Here is a 23,543-nt window from a genome sequence, read left to right as displayed (position 1 = left end):
TCAAACCACATAAAATTTACATCTGGGTCATTTTGGGTGACGTTAGTTTTAAACATCTCAACAATTAACGTTGTTTCTACAATAAACCTAGTGTACCCTGATTGTTAGGCCTTTTATTTTTTATATTTCTGCCCCCCCCCTTTCAGGGTGTCTTTTGAAAACAATGTGTGCACTGGATTATTTTTCAATCTAACCTAAGAATTTCAGGTTTTAATTGGAGAGTTTACAGTTTACCTTTATTGTGATTACTAGTATAGTAGGAATTATCTCAGCCATCATCTTTTTCATTTACTATGCTTTTAAAAAAAAATTCCCTCTCCCTGCCTGCATTCCTTTCACTGTATGGAGTTTTCTTCTGCTAATATAAACATTATTCAATTTTTCTTCTCATAATCATTGCCCTTAACCTTTGATTCACACTAATGTCTATTTACATTTATTTATCATTGCTTTTGGTCATTCCCAAAACATTATTTAGGATGTTTTCATCTCTCTTGTGTGCTTCCTCCCACCCCATTTTCCTGATATTACCCTGATTTTTACTTCTCAATGATTGTTATACTTCTTTTCTGCGATAGAAACGCCCCTCATCCTTCACCCTTTTTAAAAAAGGCAACAGTAATCGGTAACAAACTACCAATTTAAAAATTGTTTTTTAACAAAACTTTAGCTATCTTGAATAAGTGAAAATTTTAGCGAAATCGGTTACTCATTCTCCTTCTTTCTCTTGTTCCATCTCCTCGATGTGTTTCTCTTACTCTTGGATTACTTTATCCAAAAGCTATTTTCAAGTTGGGTCTTTCTGGGAAAACTATTCTTTAGGTTTTATATTTTCAAAAATATTTTTAGGGCTGCCTGGGTGGCTCAGTTGGCTAAACAACTGCCTTGGGCTCAGGTCATGATCCCAGAGTCCCGGGATCGAGTCCCACATCAGGCTCCCAGCTCCAGTGGGAGTCTGCTTCTCCCTCTGACCTTCTCTCCTCTCATTCTCTCTCTCACTCTCTAAGAAAAAAAAAAGAGAGAGAGAGAGAGAAAATATTTTTAATACACAGTGATATTCATAATTCTGGAGATTTCCCCCAAGTGGTCACTCAGTCAAACATGAACTTAGGTACTGCTATGAAGGGGCCCTACAAATCTAATTAACATGGCAACTCAGTTGACTTTAAGACAGGGAGATTATTCTAGATCATCTCAGGGGCCCAGAGAATCCCATGAGCCCTTCAAAATGAAGACTTGCTCAAACTGGAGGCAAGAGAGGTGTGGCAGAAGGAGAGGCAGAGAGCTCTGGCGCCCTGCTGCTGGCCCTGAGATGAAGTGGGCCATATGCAAGATGGAGGCCCCTACAGGAGTTAAGGAGGGCCCCCAGCTGGCAATCAGCAAGGAACTGGGGCTCTCACTCCAGAAACTCCAAGAAACTGGATTTCCTTAGCAATCTGAATGAGCAGATTCCTCCCAGTTTGTCTGGATAAGTGCCCAGCTGGTCGGTGCCTTGTCATTGGCTTTGGAAGCCCAGAGCAGGAAACTGAGTCAGAGCAGACATCTCATTTACATAGCTGTGACACAAGAAGTAGGTGTTGATTTAAGTAGCTAATTTTGTGATGATGTGTTATGGCTGCAATAAAATCTAATACATACACTCTCCTCCTTGAAGGAGAATTTGACAGCATATAAAATTCTAGGCCCAAAGCTCTTTCCCACCAACACTTGTGAGGGAAGACTCCTTGGGCCTCCTGCAACCAGATGGCTGTTGGGAAGATTGCTGTTGATCTATTTCCTTCTTACCTTCCTAGTTCCTCAGGGTTCATTTGCGGGCGGGAGCCAGAAGGCTGCTCCTTTGTCATCTCTGTCTGCTTGATCTTGTACTACACTAGGGTGACAGACATAGTTTCATGGAGTTGGATGAAGACTTTCAACACTTTTCCAAGTACTAGACAGATAGATGTGCTTACGGGGATGACAAGTTCACTGGTTTTCTTTTGTTCAGGTACCACTAGGCTTCCTTCACTCCACCTTTTAAAAGAATCAGGTTTGTTGAGATATAATTCACGGAAAATGTTCTCCTTCTTTTTGAAGGCATGTAGTGTCAAGTCCCTTATCTTTAGAAGTGTAGGAGAAGCATATGGGCATCTGGCCATATTCTAATGTACATTCTCAGGGTCTGGACGTAAAAGCAGAGGAATGCTATTCCTCCAGCTACCCCTGCTAAGCAACCCATAAATTCTACAGAGAATCCTATTTCCAAGCAGTGCTACCTTCAGGTGTGCAGAGGAGAAAAGAAATGAGTGATTTTTTTTTTTTTCAGTGACCACACTTTAGCTCTGAGACAAAGTGAGTGTTGGAGTAAGAGTACACCATTTTCACTCACAATCATCTTCCTATCCTATAAATTGTATAAAATCAGCCACATAATGCTAGACTTATTGTAAGTATGATAGATAATAAAGTATCCCATCCCCATTAGTCACTGGAAACACTTCTGTTAGTTCTGGGCTTTGAGAACTGAATAGCCACATTGGAAACAACAGCATCTGGAGAAACTGAACTCAACTGCCTGAATTAGGTGTGACCCTAGATCACACCTATGTGTGATCACATATGTGTAGGGCTCTAACAGAAGTTGGATGAACTGGATAAACTGCTCTAGCTTACATTTTATTTATTTATTTATTCGTGGAACATTGATTTATCTACTTTTGGTTTCCTTTTACAGAGGAATTCAAGATATGTGGGTCTGTTGGTAAGCATGCTCTGTGTCAAACTAGAAAATGTACTATGAGAAGTCACGTTTCTAAAAATTGTGAAAAGGATTTATAAATCTGCTAATTGGCTAGGAATGCTAGGAGAAGAGACAGTCCACCACTATTTATTTCTTAATTTTCATTAGAAATTTAGGTTTTTAAGGGTTAAGAATTATAACATAGAAGCTAAATGAATAATTTTAAATAGGTTAAAATATATTTAAAAAGCCTACCTAAACTGTGTGACCTGTAGGAATGCTTTGCATCCGAGGAGCAATCACTAATTTTGGATTTACATGCAGAGTGTCACTATAGGAAAACATATAAGGTCCAGAGAACTGTACCCTTAGGGCTTCAAATGAGGACTGAAAATACATATTACCAGAGTTAGCATGGCGTGCTTAGACATTGGCTTGCAATGTGAGCATTTTTCTGCCTAGAAACTGCATAATCGACTGTTCAGCTCAAGGTGGCAGATACCACGTGGCATAGCAACAGCTGAGCAAGAAAACCACGAAAATTTTCTGTTAGAAATCAGATGATTTTAAATTATTTTTTTGCAAAGCATTCTGGGTAAGGTCCCTGCTCCTCCCTACAAACTAACAAGCAAAGAACAGCAACAAGAATGACAAGAGTTACATCTGATTTCTGCAGGAAGGGATGGAGATGATCAACAGAGGGAATGTATGTTTATAATAAAAAGGAGTATGGACATCAAATAAAAAACTAGTAATATGTATTTTTCATGAAGATATTTTGCTTTATTAGCAGGCATGTGCTAAACATGTAATTATACCTGTATTTAATGAATCAGATCGTTTTATTTTCCAGTTTTTCTGATTTTTTGTGTTTGTGTTACATTTTCTTTTTTTGTCCCACAATATTGAACATCTTAAAAAATTACTCTTGTCAGAGAATGCCATCCATTCTAGTTACTGTCAAAATATTTATTAACTCTTCATAACAGTAAACCTTGTCTCAAAGGCGTCTACTTGCAGTTTGGTTCCTGCTCGGAGAACATTTTTTTACATGTTATTTGAATTCTCCCTTAACTATCTTCTTTTTTATGAGGACTCTCCTTGGTCTCCATTCTGAGCCCGTAAGATTCATCTTGCAAATTTTTTTTTTTTTTAAGAGAGAGAGAGAGAAAACATGTGAGTGGGGTGGGGGGGAAGGGAGGATGGGGAGAGAGAATCTTAAGCAGGCTCCGTGCTCCGTGTGGAGCCTGACAAGGAGCTTGATCTCACGACCTTGAGATCTTGACCCCAACCAAATTCAAGAGTCAGATGCCCTCCTGACTCAGCCACCCAGGGACCCCTCACCTTTGCAATTTTAATAGCCTCTCTACTTCCCCTCCTAGAAAACATTAAACCAGCCACTGGTACTCCACAGCTGAGTCCAAGTTTACTGTAACTGATGCTCATTTTCTCACAAAGCCAGGGCTAATCATTTGTTTGGTAGCCATTGGTGGGGAAGCAAAAGGGCTGGGCCATAGTATGAGTAGTCAGAGACATGTCTTGGGAAAAGAGGAGGAGGAGAGGGAAGAGGATAAAGAAGGGTAAAAGGGCAGAAACCTGTGGCAGAATTACAGGAATCCTAAACAGAGGTTTCAGGTGGCAGTGTGTATAATAAACTTTTTTCTTAGACTTTTTTGATTCATTACCATCCCCGTGGGCTCCCTCTAGGTATGGGGGGGAAATCTCTTGATGTTTCTTAAAGACTCTGCCTAGGCCTTTCTCTCAGAGCTTAGGATTTTGGAAAAAAGAAAGAGGTCTTTTTTATTTTCTACTCTGCCCCCTGAGGAAAAGGGCCCTGAAAGCTACTTGCTTAGGTGGGGAGAAGGGAAGAGGGAAATGCAGAGAAAAATCTAATTTTTTAAAATTTATTTTCAGCATAACAGTCTAATGTTTATCTTTAGGTTGCTGTGATAGAGCCCACTCCACTGACATAGGTCAGGTTAGAATTTATTCTCTTGGAATTTATCCTGGATAAGACCACATGAAAATCATCCATCGCTGCTATTCCTATGTGTCCTAGCTGGTTAAGATTCAGGATGAATTTACCCATCTTTAAGTGAGAGGTAGGATATTTTAGGTTCAGAGTTTTGGCTCTCCATCTCCAAGGTGAGAGGAATATATAAATCCTTTTTAATAAGCACAACTGAGTTTACATGAGAGGGAAATTTATAAGGGCCAAATATGAAAAAAAGAACTGAAAAGCAGAGTGGTAAGCCAAGGGTGGACACTGTGGTTTTTCCCAGAGGGCGCTGGAAGGGTAGGAAAGGGACGCAAGAGGGTGAGATTTTACTCCGACTCAGGGACCAGAGGCTAGGCTATGGGCTTTATCAAGGTGAGGAGCTGGAACTGAGGTGGCATATAGGTGAGATACAGGACAAAGGTGGGTTAGAAAAAGATCTGCTCAGCAGCACAAGGACACAATGCAAAAGGACCAAGCAGGCATATTTCTCTGTCTTGGCCTGGGTCCTGTGTGTAAAAAGAAAATAAACAAATAAAGGACTCCCCTAAGAATTAATAACTATATGCTGTCCTTACTTGGCTTTCAGTTTAGAATTCACTCTGCCTGACCAATCCAGGAATCTCCAAGCCACAAAATAACCTAAAAATAATTTCTGGCTGGGCAGAGATCCATGTGTATTTAGCAAAATCACACATAATATTCCTCCGAAATATACATGATAATACAACCTCCAATAGGCTACCGAGATTTCCTAGAGATGGAGCTCTGCCAAAGGGAACTCATGACTTAGTGGACATTAAATCATGTCATGATATGAATCTTTTGACATTAATCCTCAATTTCTGGAAACACAAGAAATCCCAAGCAGGATATAGAAAAATAAATTCACTTGAAGGCACAATCTGGTGAAACTGCAGAAAATCTTCAAGCTCTTCAAGAAGAAAAAAGAGAAAAAATTTAAAAGCAACTATTGATACAATTACCTTCAGTGGGAAGCCAATCAAGTCGACAAGAGAGTTCTAAGCAGTTTTGAAAAATTCTCAGCTATTATTTCTCCAGATCTGACTTCTTCCCTTGTTTCTCTTACCTCTCCCTTTAGGATCGCAGTTCATTGTGTGCTGAGCCATTTCACGGTGTGTACTCTCTTTCTCACTCTTCGGTATTTTCCCACTCTTTGGTCTTTCTGTGCCTTATTCTGGATAATTTCTTCTGACTTGCCTTCCAGTGGACAGTTCTCTCCTGAGGCATGTATAATCTGCTATGAAAGGCGTTTTCTGTGTTCTTAATTTTAGCTACTGGATTTTACAGGTATAGATTATTCCGTAGTTGAAATAGCCTGGGTCACTTTTATATAACTTCCAGTTCTATGTTCATGTTTTCCAATCTCACTTCTTAGAAGCTCTTTAAGCACAGTGAGCATAGCTATTTCAACACTCTTGCCTGATGATTCTAAAACCTGAGGCTGCAGGATGCAAGACAGCAGTTACTAGTCATTTTGGCTGTTGAACGCTTGAGATACAGCTAGTCTGATCTGAGATGTAGTGTATGTGTAAAATGCACTCTAGTATTTTAGAGATTTAGTAAAAAAAATTCAACTATCTCATTAATAATTTTATATTGATTACATGTCAAAGTAAAAATTTAGGAAGAATAAAAATTTGATGTAAAATACACTGTTTTAAATAAAATGGTTTTAAGAATTATTTTCACTTGTTTCTTTTTACTCTTTCCATGTGGTTACTAGAACATTTAAAGTTGCCTGTGAGGTCCCATTTGTGGCTTGCATTATAGTTAAAGCACTAATCTAGATCTGCGGTGTGTTTCCTGTTTCTCGTGTAATTTTCAGCCAGTTCTCGTTCCTGTCTTATTTCCCCTGTGTTTGGCTATCTTCGTCAATATGCTGGACTTTATATTTTGGAAACAGCTGCTGAGAGAATAAGAAGTCTAGGATTATTATTTCCTTCCTCCAGAAATGACTTCTATTGGGCACTTGGTAACTCTGAATCCAGAATCCCTTTCATTACTTTGTAGGAATTGAGATATTTTTGGCAGTGTAGACGCTTTGGAGCTGGACTGTAGTGTGTTGGAGGACTGGTTTACTGCAGTCCACTTTGGCCTCAGGTCCAGTGTCTCAGGACTCCCACCCAAAGAGCAGGGAGGGGGTTCCTCAGTGGCTCCACTGTTGGCAAGCCCTGGACTTCAATATGCCTTTGCTTTGCTTTGCCCCAGGAGTCTGTCTGAAGCCTGCAGAAGCCACAAACACCTACCCCTTCTATGTTCAAAGAGCTGCTGTTTCCATGACCACACCACGACTGCCACAATTAGGAAGCCACCAAGATAAGGATAAGAAACTAGTGCAACCAGGAGGTCACTGACAGCGGACACCACAGCTGGGGCTGCTGTCTCCAGAACCACACTGTGCCTGTGGCCATTTGCACAAAAGGGTGCCATGGGCCCTGCCCTGTGCTCCACAAAGCCACTGACCAGAGCCCAGGACCTCAGCTAATGCAGGTTCACAAGCAGGAACCACAGAAACCCGGCCTCTGCTCCAACTCTGCGACATTTGTCACATCCAAGACTCGGGTTGTGGAGGAGTCTGGGAAATAGAATTTTTGATTTGTGAGTCTCTGTAGCCTAGGAAGGCTCACCAGAAAGAAGAGGGGATGTCAGGTCAGGCGCTGCTCCCCTGCCTCGTGGAACCCAGGGACCTGCAGTCATCATGTTATTGATTTATTTTTTTGGTGTTGCTTAATGAGTTTAGTGAGTTGTTATAAGGCGAACACCCATGTATCCATCATCTGGATTAAGGGGTAGACTTTTGCCAGCCACCCCTGCGGGTCCCCCAGTACCCCATCCCAACCTAACCCCGACCTTCCCCCAAAGTAACCACTTCCTTGTGTTTGGGTCCAAGTGCAAACATTCACACATGTTATTGTTTAATGTTGCCCATTAAAAAAAAAACAACAACAACATTTGTGTCCACATATTTTTAAAATATGCAAAATACCCTACATCTTGCTTTTTGGTATATCATGCATATAAAGTATATGCATATCCCCACATCTGTGTCTATACTTACATATCTACATGTACGCACACATTTCTGTACAGGCAGTGAGATTCGTAGTGGTTTCAAGCATAGGTTCTGAAATCAGGCTACTTAATTCAAACCTTGTGTCTGTGTGAGCCCAAGCATGTACGTTTCCACCACCCCTCTTCCATAGTTTATTCTTCTCTTTCTGAAAAGTAGGTATAATGATAGTAACTACTTCAGACCGTTCGCAGTGTGGCTCAAAGGAGAGGATGTGTGTGAAAGACTTAGCATGCTGCCTGGCTCGTGATAAGTCCTGAGGACTTTTATTTTAGCTCTTTATACTGCATGGTAACAGAGGATCTACATGATAAACCCACTCATTGTATCACCTTCGCAAGTCATTTAATTTCTCAGGGTCCTAATTTTTTTGTCTTTTTGTCTTCCCTCCAAGTCCATTACTGGACAGCATGAGGCACTGGGGGAGGATATTTATCAGCATTTTATTATGTAAGTGAGTTAGAGAGGCACCTGGGTTGCTCAGTGGGTTAAGCGTCTGCCTTTGGCTCAGGTCATGATTCAGAGTCCTGGGATCAAGCCCTACATTGGGCTCTCTGCTTGGCGGGAGTCTGCCTCTCTTCTCCATCTGTGTGCCCCCCCCCACCAGATGAATGAATGAATGAATGAATGAATGAATGAATAAATAAATAAATAAATCTATCTTTAAGAAAAAAAGTAAATAGGTTAGAGAGTCTGGCTTCTAGGCACTTTTCTTTCTTTCTTTCTTTCTTTCTTTCTTTCTTCCTTTTTCTTTTTTCCTCAAAGTCTTATACTTCTAATTTATCTCTAGATGCTACTTAAGAGAAACAGTATAGAACCACCACCACTAAGCTCTTTGAAACAGGACAAAGAAGCCGGTGATTTTGGTAGCTAACATCAAGAATAACACCAGAGGGCACTTCTGCTAAATGGTGAGGTGGAAGACAGTAAGGTTGAATGCAGTCAGTCTTTTTAGAGGGTGAGAAAAGTGTGTGAGCAGATCCTGTAAGTGAATGTAGTCTTCTGTGACAACCAAGTGAAGAAATGCTCTTTTTTCCTTGGCTGCCTGCATGTGTGTGGCTTGGGAAAGTGGTTGTGGATGGTTTTGTTATACTCATCTGGACTGTTCTTACAAAGCTTAAAGAGTCACATTCATAAAACAAAACAAACAAAAACAAAAAGACTTTATTTTTTGCTGTGGATTCTCATGCAGCGAGAAGTGCTCCCAGGATTTTCATATTTGGTGAATGACAAAATGTCCTTATTTACAGTGTCTGACAGCACTATAGGCTTTCGGAATACTTAGGGGAGATGACCTCTGGAAATGAATTAACCTTGTGGTAGGATACACACAGCGATTTGAGTCCCCAAAGAAAATTTGTTTCAAAGAAATGCACATTTGACTGTAATAAATATTGGACATGGATAAAGATGGATGAGTGATAATTGAAAATAATTAATTAAGATAATATGTTTAATTGAATCATTTTTAACTCTCACAGAGATGATACTTCTAAAAAACAAGAAATATAAGCAACTTCATTGTAGATTACCTTTCAGTATCTGTTTCTGTGATAAGGGTTTATATAATGTCCTATACTCTTTTTTCCCAGTTAACATAATTTCAAGGGAACAAATAAATGTCTCTATATAAATGACCTTTAATAATACACTAAACTGCCCTCCAGTTCAGAAATAATGAAAATCTAGGCAAATGAAACATCTCCCAGGTTAAAAAAATGTTTCCATTAACTATCGCCGACAATTAATCTCAGTGCTGCATGTTCAGGGAATTGTAACTGTCACTGTGGCTTTGACATATGACAGTTGCCCAAACTGAGCAGATGTTTATTTATGCACTGGGGACTTCCATGAAAGGAAGAACTGAAGGACAATTTTAGAAATCCTTTTGGTTCCTCAGAGCTATCAAAAGAAGCACGGATGCTCTTCATAAGCAGGTGATGATAGACTGGCTGGGTGCTGAATAAGGGATGGAGTGGTGGTTCACGTCTGGTCTGAAGTCCCAGCTGTTGCGAGCTATGCTGAAGATCAGTGGGATGCTTGTTCATCAGCATGTAGATGACTTTCATGTAGACCACTCTTTACCTGGTACCTGACTTGTCCTCTCTCAGGAGATATTCTGGTCCTGGGCCAGGCTGGTGTGGGTACAGGTGGGTGGTGGGGTTCTTCTCATTTGGGAGCTCATTCAAATCTAAAAATCATTACTTTTAATGGTTCATGCATCAGTACTCATTACGAAACTTAAGTGTGATTTCACACCCTTTTATTTGAAGTGTAGGCACAGGATGATAAGATGTGGAGATGGAGGTTGAAGAGATCTCTAATTGCCTGCATTGCACATGGAGTGTGTGTTAGTACACACTCGAGTGACAGGAAGTACCAAAAAATCCATAGGAAAAGGCCATATGTCTCCCTGGAGAATTAGTTTTAGCCAGAAATTTGTATGAGATAAGCTTACTAATATTAAAAACAAATCCAAGGATATTGTGGAGCAAAATGCGGACCTGTACATATGTTTTTCTTTAGTGAAATCATGGAACTTCAAAGAAACTTCTGTCCTGAAGAGGCCTGCTTTGGGCTAGGTTTCTTGGTCCTTAGATATACAGCAAGTGCTTGTTGCATTTTTCTGCCACTAGTGATACGTTGGGGAAACATTAGGAATTCTTCCTTAACAATCTCATTTGATATCCAAGAAAACTAAAGCACAAAAAGAAAACTTCTGATTTATGTATGTGGTTTGGGCTTTATACACCTTCCTTCTTGATTTAACCTTGGCTATTCCTTCCCACTCCCAACCCCAGCAATAGCCAATTAAAAAGTTCAGAAAAATATGGTCTGGTGGGAATGAAGAACATTGTGCTGTCCATAATTTTAGTCCCTGCTCTGCCACTAACCAATTGTATGACTTAGGCAAGGGATTTAGTTTCTCGGTCCCTCGGCAATAAAGACATGCACTTAAAAGTAAAGAAATCAAAATACCCATTGTATTTGCCTGGCATGATTGTTAGCTCAAACCAGGTAACAGATGTGTAGTTTAAAATGCTGTGGAAAGAGGCACAATCTGCTTTTCAACAAATGGTGCTGAAAAAACTGGGTATCCATATGAAAAGAATGAAACTGGACCCTTGCTTCACGCCATACATAAAAATTAACCCAATGTCAGACCAAAACCAACAGAACTCTGGAAAGGAAACATAGGACCAATGCTTCTTGACATTGGATTTGCAGTGATTTTTTGGATAGGACACCAAAGGCATAAGTAATGAAAGAAAAAATAGACAAACTGGACTTCATAAAAATTAAAGTAATTTTTGCACAAAAGACAATATCAAGAGAGTAAAAAGGCAACCTGCAGAATGGGAGAAAATATTTGCCAATTACATAAATGATAATTAAACTTGAGAATAAATAGAAAACTCCTAAAACTCAACAGCAAAAGGACAAACAACCCAGTTTGAAAATAGGCAAAGTTTCATAGAAAATGATAGGTTAAATAAGGATGTAAAAGGTAATATTTATAACTTTTTATTTATATATGCTACAGAAAGAGGAAGAAATCAGGAATTTGTTTCTGCATTAATTTTTTTTATTGTGTTGTGTTGGTCACCATACTGTATATCACTGGTTTTTGATGTAGTGTTCAAGGAGTCATTTTTTTGCATTTCTATTAGTAATCCTGAGATTTATTGAACTATTCTACAGACCGTTTAAATCATCTTAGAGGATCAGAGTTATTTACCTGGTATTGGAATCCCAACTTTAATTATTTAGCATTTAGTGTCTATGTGGCCTTTCTGAAAATCATTTCTACTATCTTCATTAAATTCTAGCATGAGACGTTGCCACTGCTGGGGATTTGCTGGATTTTATCCATGAATACAAGGATTACTCCAGCTAGTGGGAAAGGAAGACCAGTTATCTGTTTGCCCCAGGAGAAAAAAACCAAGTGGGAATATAATATTGGCATACAACACAAGAGCAAGTGAACTTTCTAGTTTTGGAATAAAACTCTTCAGACCCTGAAGAAAAAATGAAAATGGGCAAAGGATTTGAACAGACATTTCTCCAAAGAAGATACACGAATGTCCAGGAAGCACATTAAAAGATGTTCAACATCACAAATCAAAACTACGACGACATATCACCTCACATCCGTTAGAATGGTTACTACCAAAAGAACAGGAAAGGGCGCCGGCCTGGCTCCGTTAGAAAAAGATGAGACTCTTGGTCTCAGGGTGAGAGTTTGACCCCATGCTGGGTGTAGAGATTTCTTAAAAAGAAAATATTAAAAGAAGAAAACAAAAGAACTGAAATCAAGTGTTGGCGAGTGTGTGGAGAAATTGGAACCCTCGTGTACTGTTGGTAGGAATGTAAAAATGGTCTATCTGCTGTAGAGACCAGTATGGTAGTGCCTCAACAAATTAAAGTTAGTGTTACCATATGATCTGCCAAATCCATCTCTGAATATACACCCACAAGGATTGAAAGCAGGGTCTCAAAGAGGTGATTGTATGCCATGATCATAGCAGCATTATTCACAATAACTAAACCATGGAAGCAACTTAGGTACATTGATGGGTGAAAGAATAAGCAAGATGTGGTACACACACACACACACACACACACACACACACACACACAGTGTTGTATAATTCCACTTACATGAGGAAGTTTAGAGCAGTCATAATCATGAAGACAGAAAGTATGATGGCAGTGGCCAGGGGCTGGAGGGAGGAGAGAATAGGGAGCTAGTGTTCCACAGGTATAGAATTTCAGTTCTAGAAGACCAAGAGTTATGAGGATGGATGGGGGGATGGTTCCACAGTAATGTGACGGTATTTAATACCACTGAGGTGTCTACTTAAAAATTAAGATGGTAATTTTATGTGTACTGTAGCACAATTAAACAGAGAGGTGGAGCCCAAAACTGGAATCTGGCAAAGGCACTCTGTTGAGGGATGGATGCGGGTTCACCACGAGTGATTTCAAGACTGCTGCTTGCTGGGGCACCTGGGTGGCTCAGCATCTGCCTTCAGCCCAGGTCGTGATCTCAAGGTCCTGGGAACGAGCCCCGTGTCAGGGAGCAGGGTTCCCCACTCAGTGAGGAGGCTGCTTCTCCCTCTGCCCCTCCTCCTGCTCATGTTCTCTCTCTCTCTCTCTCTCTGAAATAAATCAATAAAATCTTGAAACAGAAAAGACTGCTGCTTTGCCTGCATGGTCTATGACTTGTGATTCATCAGTTTGCTTCCACTGCCAAGCTTCGTATTATTCCTTGGCTACTGGCTAATTCTGAGTCATGACACCTAGAAACAGACACCCAGGCCAGAGCAGGAATGGGTAAGAGCAAGCAGGAATCTCCATCAGTCTACTCCCGACTGATGGGAACCAGGATCCTCTGGAGCATGAGCCCTGGGAGTGCTCAGTGATTTTCAGGCATTGTGCTCCGCATAGCTCTCTAGTCCCCTCTGGAACGTCATTAGATTGGGACGATGACTTCTCTCACTTTATTCCTAAAGAAATTGAAGATTACAGAAGTTACATGTTCTATTCATGGGTCCATTCTATTTGCACTGTGTCCCCCCACTTCAATGGCTGGTGAACTCCTGTCCCCCACTTACAGCCCAGCTCCATGTCACCTCTCCAAGGAACCTCTGCTATGTGCTTCTGCCAGGTGGCACACCTGGTTTCCCCCTTTTTCTCCCCTGTGTTTGTGCGACTGTATCCTGAGATGGCTTGAGAGCTGTGCCTGTATGACTCCGTGTCCCTGTCACCTAGCACAGTCTGGCATGGAGAATGTTTTAAAATCCATGAATAAATGAGTAAATGGATGCATGAGCAAATAAATAAATATTTTAATAGTAGGTCCCCAAATGTAAAATTATTCTGGTTTATGATTCTCTAGAACTTTTTATCAAGTTTCCCTCTCTTTGGTTTTGGCCCCATCCCAGCTGGTAGGAGTTCAAACATCACTGAGACAATATTTAGAAAGGGGAATTTGTTCAGATCCTGCTGGCTCCAGCCCAGGTAGTTGCTGAACCTGATGCTAGAAAGTTCCTTGATGGAACAGCGTCTGTGAAGAACACACATTTGAGTATAGTAAGCCGATGTAAAGCAGCTCATCTGTTGGCAATTGTTTTCAGCCTTCCTTAATTAATTTTGTACTAATTAGTTCTGTGTGCTCTTTAGAAAGACAGCAAATTCTCTGGAGATGGTGCTGGTCTCAGAGAAGATTTTGACAGCCTTTAGGAGTTCTCAACTTGTGTGGGATAAAATAACTTGGATGGGAAGTTGACTGCTTCTAGAAAGGCCAGGAAACACCCTTACACTTGGGACTTAGTTTGCAAGGTCGTGTAGGGCAGTAACTTGACTTCTCAGCCCCAGTCACACTGCAGAAGGGGATGTGGGGGGAGTCAGGGCAGGGGGAGAGAAGAACGCAGCTCTCCATCCAAGACCTTAGCTGATGGCAATGTGCGGGAGAGGGACATGCTGGGTGCAGAGAGGCCCTTTAATATTTTTGAGGTGTGAGTTCCCTCTAATCCCAAAGTTAGACCATTTAGATGGAAGGCTTTGTCTCATGGCTGGGTCTCTGTCAGGATCAGAGGCTGATGACCCCACAGCTGAGTAACTGGGATGCGAGTTCCTCTTGGCCTGCGGGCAGGTCACCCAGAGCTATTTCTAAGTACACCCCCCAAAAGCTCCCCCATGACATCTGTTTGATATGATTGGGATATGATACTCTGGTGCTTATCTTTCTTAGATGACCATTGTCTGCTTGTGACCCAGAGGCCAGGGCTGGGCCACTCATTTCATTTACTGGGCCCCACCACGTGCCCAGCTCTGTGGTTAGTATGTTATTGGTAAGTGTCCCTATCTTGGACGCACATTTTGATTGGGTCCATGGTCCCCAAACTCTGGGATGACTGCTGTAACGGGCAAGGGCAATACAGACAGAGTAGAAAACACTGTTTCCTCAAAGAAGCTTACTCTGATTTCCCACAAGTTTGACTCACTCTTACAAGCCTCTGCATTGTGCTAGATATGACATCCACAGCGCAGGAACCATGGTGCCCCTGCTCAGCTGTGCTTCCAGCACTAACCAGTGATTAGCACATCACAGGTGTTTAATGAGTTGAATGAACGAGGGGTCATGAAAAGCCTTACGGAGGTGGTGGCGTCTGAAGTAGGTTTTGGCACATCAGAGGGCTTTGCCAGGAGAAGTGAATGGGTCTGTTATAAAACAACCACACGTGATTCAGTGAATGGCCCTCCTAGTTGGCACAGGGAAAATCCCCAGGTTTGCAAGTACTTTTTTTTTTTTTCTCCTAAAAGATTTTTTCTTTATTTATCTGACAGAGATCACAAGTAGGCAGAGAGGCAGGCAGAGAGAGAGAGGAGGAAGCAGGCTCCCTGCAGCGCAGAGAGCCCGATGTGGGGCTCGATCCCAGGACCCTGAGATCATGACCTGAGCCGAAGGCAGAGGCTTAACCCACTGAGCCACCCAGGTGCCCCTGCAAGTACTTTTGATGACAATGAAGAATAGGCAGGTGCAGTGTTTTCAAGGTACTCCAAGGTGCCAAAAGGATTTGTGATGGTTCCTTTCACAACATGCTCAGGGAACTGATCTGTAATGAGAATAGGGCTTGATGAACAGGGGGGCCCAGTCAGGGTGGGATAGCGGAGTTTGGTTTTCCTTCGTTCTTGGTCTGTCCTCCTCTGAAGGAGGCTGACACCCCTCTTCTTTACCCCAGCAAACCATGAAGAACTGAAGCTTGAGAGAGATCTTTGAAAGCTTGCTGTTCCTTTGGTGAGTACTATTTATTTATTTGAGAGAGAGAGATAGAGAGACACAGAGAGAGACAGAGAGAGCACTAGTTGGGGGGAGGGAGAGAGGGTAACGGGGAAGCAGACTCCCCAATGAGCAGGAAGCCTGATGCAGGGCTCAATCCCAGGACCCTGGATCATGACCTGAGCTGAAGGCAGTTGCTTAACTGAGTCACCCAGGAGCCCCTGTGAGTACCTTTTAAAAGGTCTTCCTCTGCTTTCGAATTGGAATAAACATACTGGTGACAGGGCACCTACCAGTTAGAGTGGAACTTAGGAGTCTTTAACTCATGATTGAATTACATCCAAGAGCTATTTAGTGAACACCCATGGCACTAAAGACCACGTGCAAGCCACTATAGAAAGAACAAGACAAACAAGACATGTTCTTGTTCTTGCACCATAGCCTCTGTCTTCAAAGAACTGATATTTAGCATAAATAAATAAATAAATAAATAAATAACATGAATAACATAAACAACTAGACTGCAATCAGAACATGAGAGCCTAGAGAAATCAGACAAGGTTCAGGGCGAGGTAGACTTGGAGTAGGCATTGGATGACATGTCAACAGGATGGGGCAGGGATTCCTGCCAGCGTACAGAAATGATCCTGTAAGCAGAGCGTGTTTGGGGGAGCACTTATAACAGCTCCTTGCGGCAAAGTGATGGAAGGTGCAGTTCGAAAAGGAAACTGGCGCCAAACCATAAGAAACACCAAATGCCAGATCCAAGTGCTTCCAAGTGTTCAGTATCTTCCATAGATGGCACATTGGACAGTGGTAGGAAAGTGGTGGGATTTTCAGGAACCTTCTTTGTCTACCGGATTTGCAATACAAAATTTTCCTCTATTTCTAATGCACACGGTCCACTCCCCGTTTGTCTGATCATAACGGGAGTTAGGGAGGTTCTTCTCACCCAACAGCAGGAAGAGTCCCAATGAAAAAAAATCAGTGCATGATCATTGAAGAATTGGCTTTTGCTTTGATCAGACAGTTGGAATTTCGTATCTGGTTTCTTTTTTTTTTTTAATAAAAATAAATTTTAAGTGAAAACTGGGAGAGGTAAAGAAAGGGAATAGTGTTGGTCTCCATAGGAATGAAGGCATGGGAAAGAAATGGCCTCCTATTTCAGGGCCCTACATGCTCAGTGAGCTAGTGGAGCTCTTTCAGTGAAATATGGATTTAGACCCCTGGCAAGAATGAGCTGGGAATCCAGTTCCCACTTGTAGAATGACTTCTGATAGAAGGCAAGTTCTGGGTTCTAAAAATGGCAAGCAGAGGCTCCTGGCTAGCTCAGTTGGTAGACCATGTGACTCTTGATTTCAGGTTTGTGAGTTCAAGTCCCAAGTTGGATGCAGAGATTACTTAAAAATAAAAATCTTAAAAAATAAAAATAAAAATGGCAGGCAGACGACCTTCTGAATGCCACCTGTTTAGAAGTTGAGGGTATAATAATGTTAATGATTTTAGGTTCAAAACAAATTTTAAATTTCTTTTCAAGGTTTTATTTATTTATTTGACAGAGGGAGAGAGAGAATGAACACAAGCAGGGGGAGCGGCAGAGGGGGAAGCAGACTCCCCACTGAGCAAGGAACCCAACACAGGGCTTGATCCCAGGACCCCGAGATCAAGACCCAAGTCAAAGGCAGATGCTTAACTGACTGAGCCACTCAGGTGTCCCTAAAATCTTGATTGTTGTAACACTTATAAACACAAATTAGGGTTGGCCAGAACATTCAACAGAGGGGTATGTTTGACAAGGAAAAGCTAGCGGTCTGAGATTGTTGAGAGAAAAGATAATCCATGCATCTTTTTTGCTCCCCTACAAATTAGACTAAAATCTGTCACCACCAGAAAAAACTCTGGCTTTCTTGCATAATGCCCCTCCCTCCACTTCTGGTCCCCACACCAAGGAGCTAGAATTTCTCACACAACCTGGGAGCACCAAGAGAACTCTGTAGCTGACATCATCAGTCTGCACATAATCAAGAAATGTCAGTGACCACTGCATTCCCTTAACTGAGGAAGCTCCCTTAAGTCCCTGGGCCAGGAGGAAACCTCTGAGCAGGTCTTCGGAAAAGAGTCTGCCATCTCCCCAGGTCTCCAGACCCTCATATGAAGCTCATATTCCTTGTCAACCAAAACTCACGTCCCGAGTGTTGGTCTTTTGAGGCAGGGGCTGCCAAACGTGGATTTCGGTAGCACTGGGACAAATAGATTGACTGCCACGAGTCAGTTTGCTCATTTGGATATAAGGTGACACTGCATTTGGCACTGAAAGTCTAAAGCAAAGATTTGTTTTGTTTTTTTGTATTTTTTTTTTTTTTTTTTGGTGGGCAGAAAAGCAAAGTTTATTGAGCGAGAGTAAAGTGATAGTATGAAGCTCCCGAAGAGAGAGGGGACCCGAGAGGGCTGCCCTAAAGCAAAGTCTTACAGCAGAGCTTTTCTGAAGATGGTTTATGCAATTCCTCTCTACTGAATGACTTTTTCCCAATCTCTCTACATACGGTGTAGTCAGAGAAAGGTCATTGTTTATTCTTAAAATCTGGGTTTTGAAACGATCCATACTTTTGAAAATTGTGTTTTTAAAAATGTACTTGATGGCGGTGAATAGCCAGTAACAACTATAGATCCTTTGTTTTCTGCCCATTTCCTTTCTGCCAAGCAGCTGCCAAGCTATGGGCCCCCAGGAGATGATACAGGAGAAAGTGCAAATATGAACGATGCATCTTAGAATTCAGAATGTGGAGGGGTATGCAAATTATCATTATTTTTTAAATTAAAAATTTAAAAATTTTAAGAAAATTTTAATATAAAATTTAAAAATTTTAAGAAAATTTTAAGAAAAAAAGGTGGCCCAAAGTATCTTACAGGGGGAAGGAATATTATTTTACTCCCCTGCCAAGCATGCTTAGGAATAACCAGGCTGTTTCTCCATTTCAAATTTGAGCTGCCATTCATTTTTCCAAACCTACTCTCCAGCTTCAGAAAGAAGCAAACCTAGGGGCGCCTGGGTGGTTTAGTGGGTTGAAGCCTCTGCCTTCGGCTCAGGTCATGATCCCGGGGTCCTAGGATCAGGCCCCACATCAGGCTCTCTGCTCGGCAGGGAGCCTGCTTCTTTTCCTCTCTCTCTGCCTGCCTCTCTGCTTACTTGTGATCTTTGTCTGTCAAATAAATAAATAAAATATTAATAAAATATTTTTTAAAAAAAGAAAGAAGCAAACCTTGGTGCTGTGTGTTTTCTTCCTGTAAACACGGTTACTTCACTCCAGGATGTGGTGGGGGGCAGAAGCTCATTCTTCTTACAAGGTGATCTGTCTTTATGCGCTCTTGGATGAGAATATGGAAACGGTCATCTGGGATTAAGTGCAATTTCTTTTAGACTGTGTTCACCATGTTAGCTGTTCCACAGCGAGACCCGGTATGATATATCCAGAGTGAAAGGAAAAGAAATACCAAATTTTTTTAATGCTTGTTATTATTTTTAAATTTTTATTTATTTATTTATTTTTAATTTAATTTAATTTTTATTTATTTTACATTTTTATTTATTATTATTTATTTTTACTTTTTTTTTTTTTTAGCTTATGCATCAGGACCAGCCATTGGAAGCTCCGTGGAGGCAGTGAGCCTGGCTGTAAGGAGGCAGGATTCCTTGCAGCCCTGTTTATGGGGATGGAGAAGTCTACACACACAGGCACGCTGGGGCACGAGTCAGGGAAACCAATGTCAGATCTGCCCTTGGCCTGAGCACAGCAGGCTGAGGCCGGAGCTTTGGTGCCTTCCTCCTCTCTGCCCTTCCCTTACATGGCCCTATTTCCACCCTTGCAAAGCCAAGCTCCTGTTTGGACAGCTCCTTCTAAGGCACCCGCTTGGCCCTTGTCTTGCAAGTTGGCACAGAAAATAATTTACTCCATGTCTGCATTTACTCCATGGAAAGGTGAACTGAAAAGTCGAAGAAGACGCTGGTTCATCAGAGCCGGCAGGTTTGAACTTCCCATTGCTTGGCAACAAGTGTAATGGTCTCTCTGCATTCCTGGTTACTTCTAAAAGAAACTCTCAGAATGCTTCCTGCACTGATTTGCTGCTGCCTTTCTGTTATTAAACTTCTAGCAGAATGCCAACAACGTTCTTTGTGATCTATGCTTTACAAGAGTTCAGAGCCTGTGCAGACCCTACATCCCGCGGCCACTCTAGCAAAGAGCGGGGTGTGTGAAGAGAGGATGGCTCCCTGTTAACCTGCTTGCTCTTTCCAGAGGCTGGCCGGTGGCTGGGCTGTTTGCAGGACTCTGTACAAGGCCAGGAAAGTAAAGGTGGGAAGGGGGTTAATGTTTATGGGACCCCAGCTCCACAGTGGGAAGAGTGGAGACGGTGAGGACCGTATTCTCTCTTCCTGTTCTCTGGCAGTGTGTGGTTGGCTTGTGGTGGGAGCCAGCTGACTAATGCTTCTGCCTGCGATTCCAGCTTGGAAGGAGAGGCCCCTGAGTGCAGGGACAGACAGGATTACTGACAGCAGCAGTGTGGGGCGAGTGACCACTGGGCAAGTGTGGCTTCCTAGACAGAATGTTCTATGGGGGATCCTGGAGGGGCCTTGCCCAGTCTGGTTTCGGTGGTTGGCAAACCTGGATTTCCAGTCCCTCCCACGGGGTTCAGGGGGACTGTCTTTCAACAGGCTCTCTCTGCTACAGACGGTTTCTCTTGTGTGGAATTGGAAACTCTACTGACGTAGCCAGGAAGAGGTAGAATCAGAATTTAAATGAGTCTCTCAGATACTGTAAACCATCACGTATTCTATACCTGAAAAGGTGATTAGAATCTGAGCAACTGTCAAACCCTGTCTAGTTCATGCCTTTGTGAGAAAAAGGATTTCCAAGCACATCAGTGATCAGAGAGCTCAATAGTGATCACACACACACACACACACACACACACACACACTCATACACACACGTATTCATATACCACATGCACACATACACACGTTCAAATCGATGGGCAAGTTTTCATAAAGGAAATTAACATCGACTGAGTGGTTGTAAGTGCCAGAGGCTCTGGGGGGGGTGCAGAAGTGGGGGAATTGGTTAAGAAGAGATTGGAGAGTCAGATCTGATTTCATTTCTGGGTCTGTTACTCAATACATCTTTCTGACCTTGGACAAATTATTTACCTTCTTTAAGCCACTGTTTCCTTATTTGTAGAGTGGGGATGTTAGCTATTTCATGTAGATTCCCTCGCACATATAAAGCACCTCACACAGTGCTTGTCATGTGGCAAGGGCTCATCACATGAGAATTGTTCTTTTTCTCTAAATATGTTGCCTCCTTTAGTTCTTATAGCATTGCTGTAGGTGGGGGGTTGTCCTTTCTTGAATAAGTCTAGGAATCTTACTTGCTGGCATATCCTTTCACCACCTTCTAGAAGGGGAATGTAAGGTGTGGTTGAACAGCGGTGAGATGAGGAGGAAGACAAACAGATCTTTATAAAAGTTCTGTTTGAGCCTAAAAGATAAGTTGGGTTATCTTTTCTGAGGTTCATTATTGAACTGTTTGTTCACGGCTAATTTGACCTGTTCATTACACCTGCCGAGAACAATTTAGATTTCAAAGAGGCCGTCAGAAACCAAGATACAATTGCCTTGGAGTGAGTTACCCACATAATCCCTGGCCTCCCAGCGTTCGGGCGCCTGAACACCTGGGCCAGACCCCCAGCTCTTGGCATTCTCCCTTCAGATGTGGCTTATCCCAGGTATTGGGAGCCTCAGGCAGGTTTTGAGCAATACTGGTCAAGGAGTTGGGCCCACTTCACCAGCAAAAAGATGATGGATTTGGGGGAAAGAGCTGAATCCACTTAGAAAATAAGTCGATCAAGACATATTCACTAACGGACACGTAGTAGTCATTCACGTTGTATTCTGTTGCATAAGATAACCTACAGGAAACAACTTTGTCAGTACACTGAGCAGATAACAGGCATTAAGGGAATGCCACTTCCCCTTCTCCCTTTCTTCTACAACTTTTTTTGTAGCTTGTCATAAAGTTGCATCTGAATTAGCTTATAATTCTCATAATGATCTTTAAGGGACGTGTGTTGTTTTTAGTTTCTGTGTTACCGAGGTGGAACTTTTTTTCTAGGAGGATTTTTCTAGGAGTGCACTCTCTGAAAGAGGTAGAGCAGCGGCTCAAGCCCAAATCTTTTGCACACCCATTTTGTTTTCATTCATTCCCCATTTGTGGATCTATTCCAGGGCCTGGAGCGGGGGCGGACATCAGCCATGGTCCCTGCCTACAAGGAACTCCTGCTAGTTAGGGAAAGTCTTTCCTTTTTGCCATCCTGTCCGAGACAGCATCATTTTTTTTTCCTGGCCCTAATTAATGATCCATTCATATCCCAAGGCCCATGGATGAATAGCTATATTCAGGTTTCCAATTTATGGTAGTTTTCTTTGGAAGTCAACCAGTTTGGGGGCTCCGTTTCAATCTGCCCACATATTTCATAGTTAAACTGTCAAAAATGATGTGCAATTTGGGAATATTTTTTTACAAGACCCCAAAGAGGGGCATTTCAGGAGGCCATGACATGACAACTCTCTTCAGTTCGGAAGCAGAGATGTTCTAGAATCAATGCACACTCAACAGCTGTGCTTTTTGTTTTGTGTTAAGTCTGTGGTATTTTTCTTGAAGATAAAGCTGGCTTTATTGCTTAGCCTGGAAGGGAGATGTTTCCTCCAACCAAGGCTTGCTAGCCTCTCAGAGAAGTAAGTGCAAAGTTAGGTTATTTATTGACACTCTGAAGTCTAGTTGAAGGCAAGGATTTTACTGTGGTGCTCATTACAATTATGTTTTAAAACTTGAGAATAAGCACCTTGAGAAGAAAAGGTTGAGAAAAGCTTTTAAAGGGTTAGGGCTATTGTCCAGATCAGGTCCTTTCATCACTCCGTGAGATAATTAGTCCCAAGAAATCCAGCCATGAAACGTGGGGTCTGAGATATGAGTCCCCATATGGCCTGTATATAAACATGTAGGGCCACTTTGATTTTTTAAAATAATATTTATTTATTGGGACGCCTGGGTGGCTCAGTAGGTTAAGTCTCCTTTTGGCTCAGGTGGTGATTCAGGGGTCCTGGGATCGAGTGCTGAGTGCCTAGCCCACTGTGGGGCTGGGTCCCAGGACCCTAAGATCTCAAGATCAAGACCTGAGCAGAAACCAAGAGTCCAGTGCTTAACCGACAGCACTACCCAGGCACCCCTGATTTTTCTTAATTTACTGATACTTCCCAGTTTAGCCCAAGGACAAAGTCCCCTTTTCTTTCCATGCCCTCGAAGCTGGAGCTTCCAGGGAACATCATATGTGCTAAAAATCATAATCATAATCATCACGACAATACTAGCAGCCAACATTCATTTAGCCTGGACTTTGTGTAAACAGCTGGGCTAAGCGTTTTGCATGGATTCCTGGCCTTAAAAACCACATGACAATGTGGTCAGGTGGGAAGTGTTTTATTCTTACTCATGAACTGGGATAATGAAGCTTCCTAAGGTTTAATCGCTAGGACGAGGTGCAAAGTAGGGCTGGAGCCAGATTCCAGCCAGAGCTCTCTGAGCTCTTACCCGTGGTGCTACAGACGATGTCTCCCCTTTTTAAACTTTTCTTGTTCCTACCACAGATTTCTCTAAAGCCACATCCACATGTTTGCTCATAAGGGAGATGACTGACTCTACTGGCACAGACCTCCTCTGTTCTTTCAACCTGGTGGGAAGTTGAGTCTTGAGTCCTAATCACATTTGAGGGATGAGGTAGGTCCTCCCCTTCTTGGGGGCAGAGTCTCCCCTCTTTTGCACTGTTCTGCCTGATGCCCCGGGAAGCCATCCAGGCAGAAACAGCTTCCTCAGCGACTGCCAGGCCCCCCACCGGC

This window comes from Mustela nivalis (assembly GCF_964662115.1).
Source record: "Mustela nivalis genome assembly, chromosome: 5".
NCBI classification, from domain to species: domain Eukaryota; kingdom Metazoa; phylum Chordata; class Mammalia; order Carnivora; family Mustelidae; genus Mustela; species Mustela nivalis.
The sequence above is the reverse complement of the archived record's forward strand: the minus strand, read 5'-3'. Positions refer to the sequence as shown.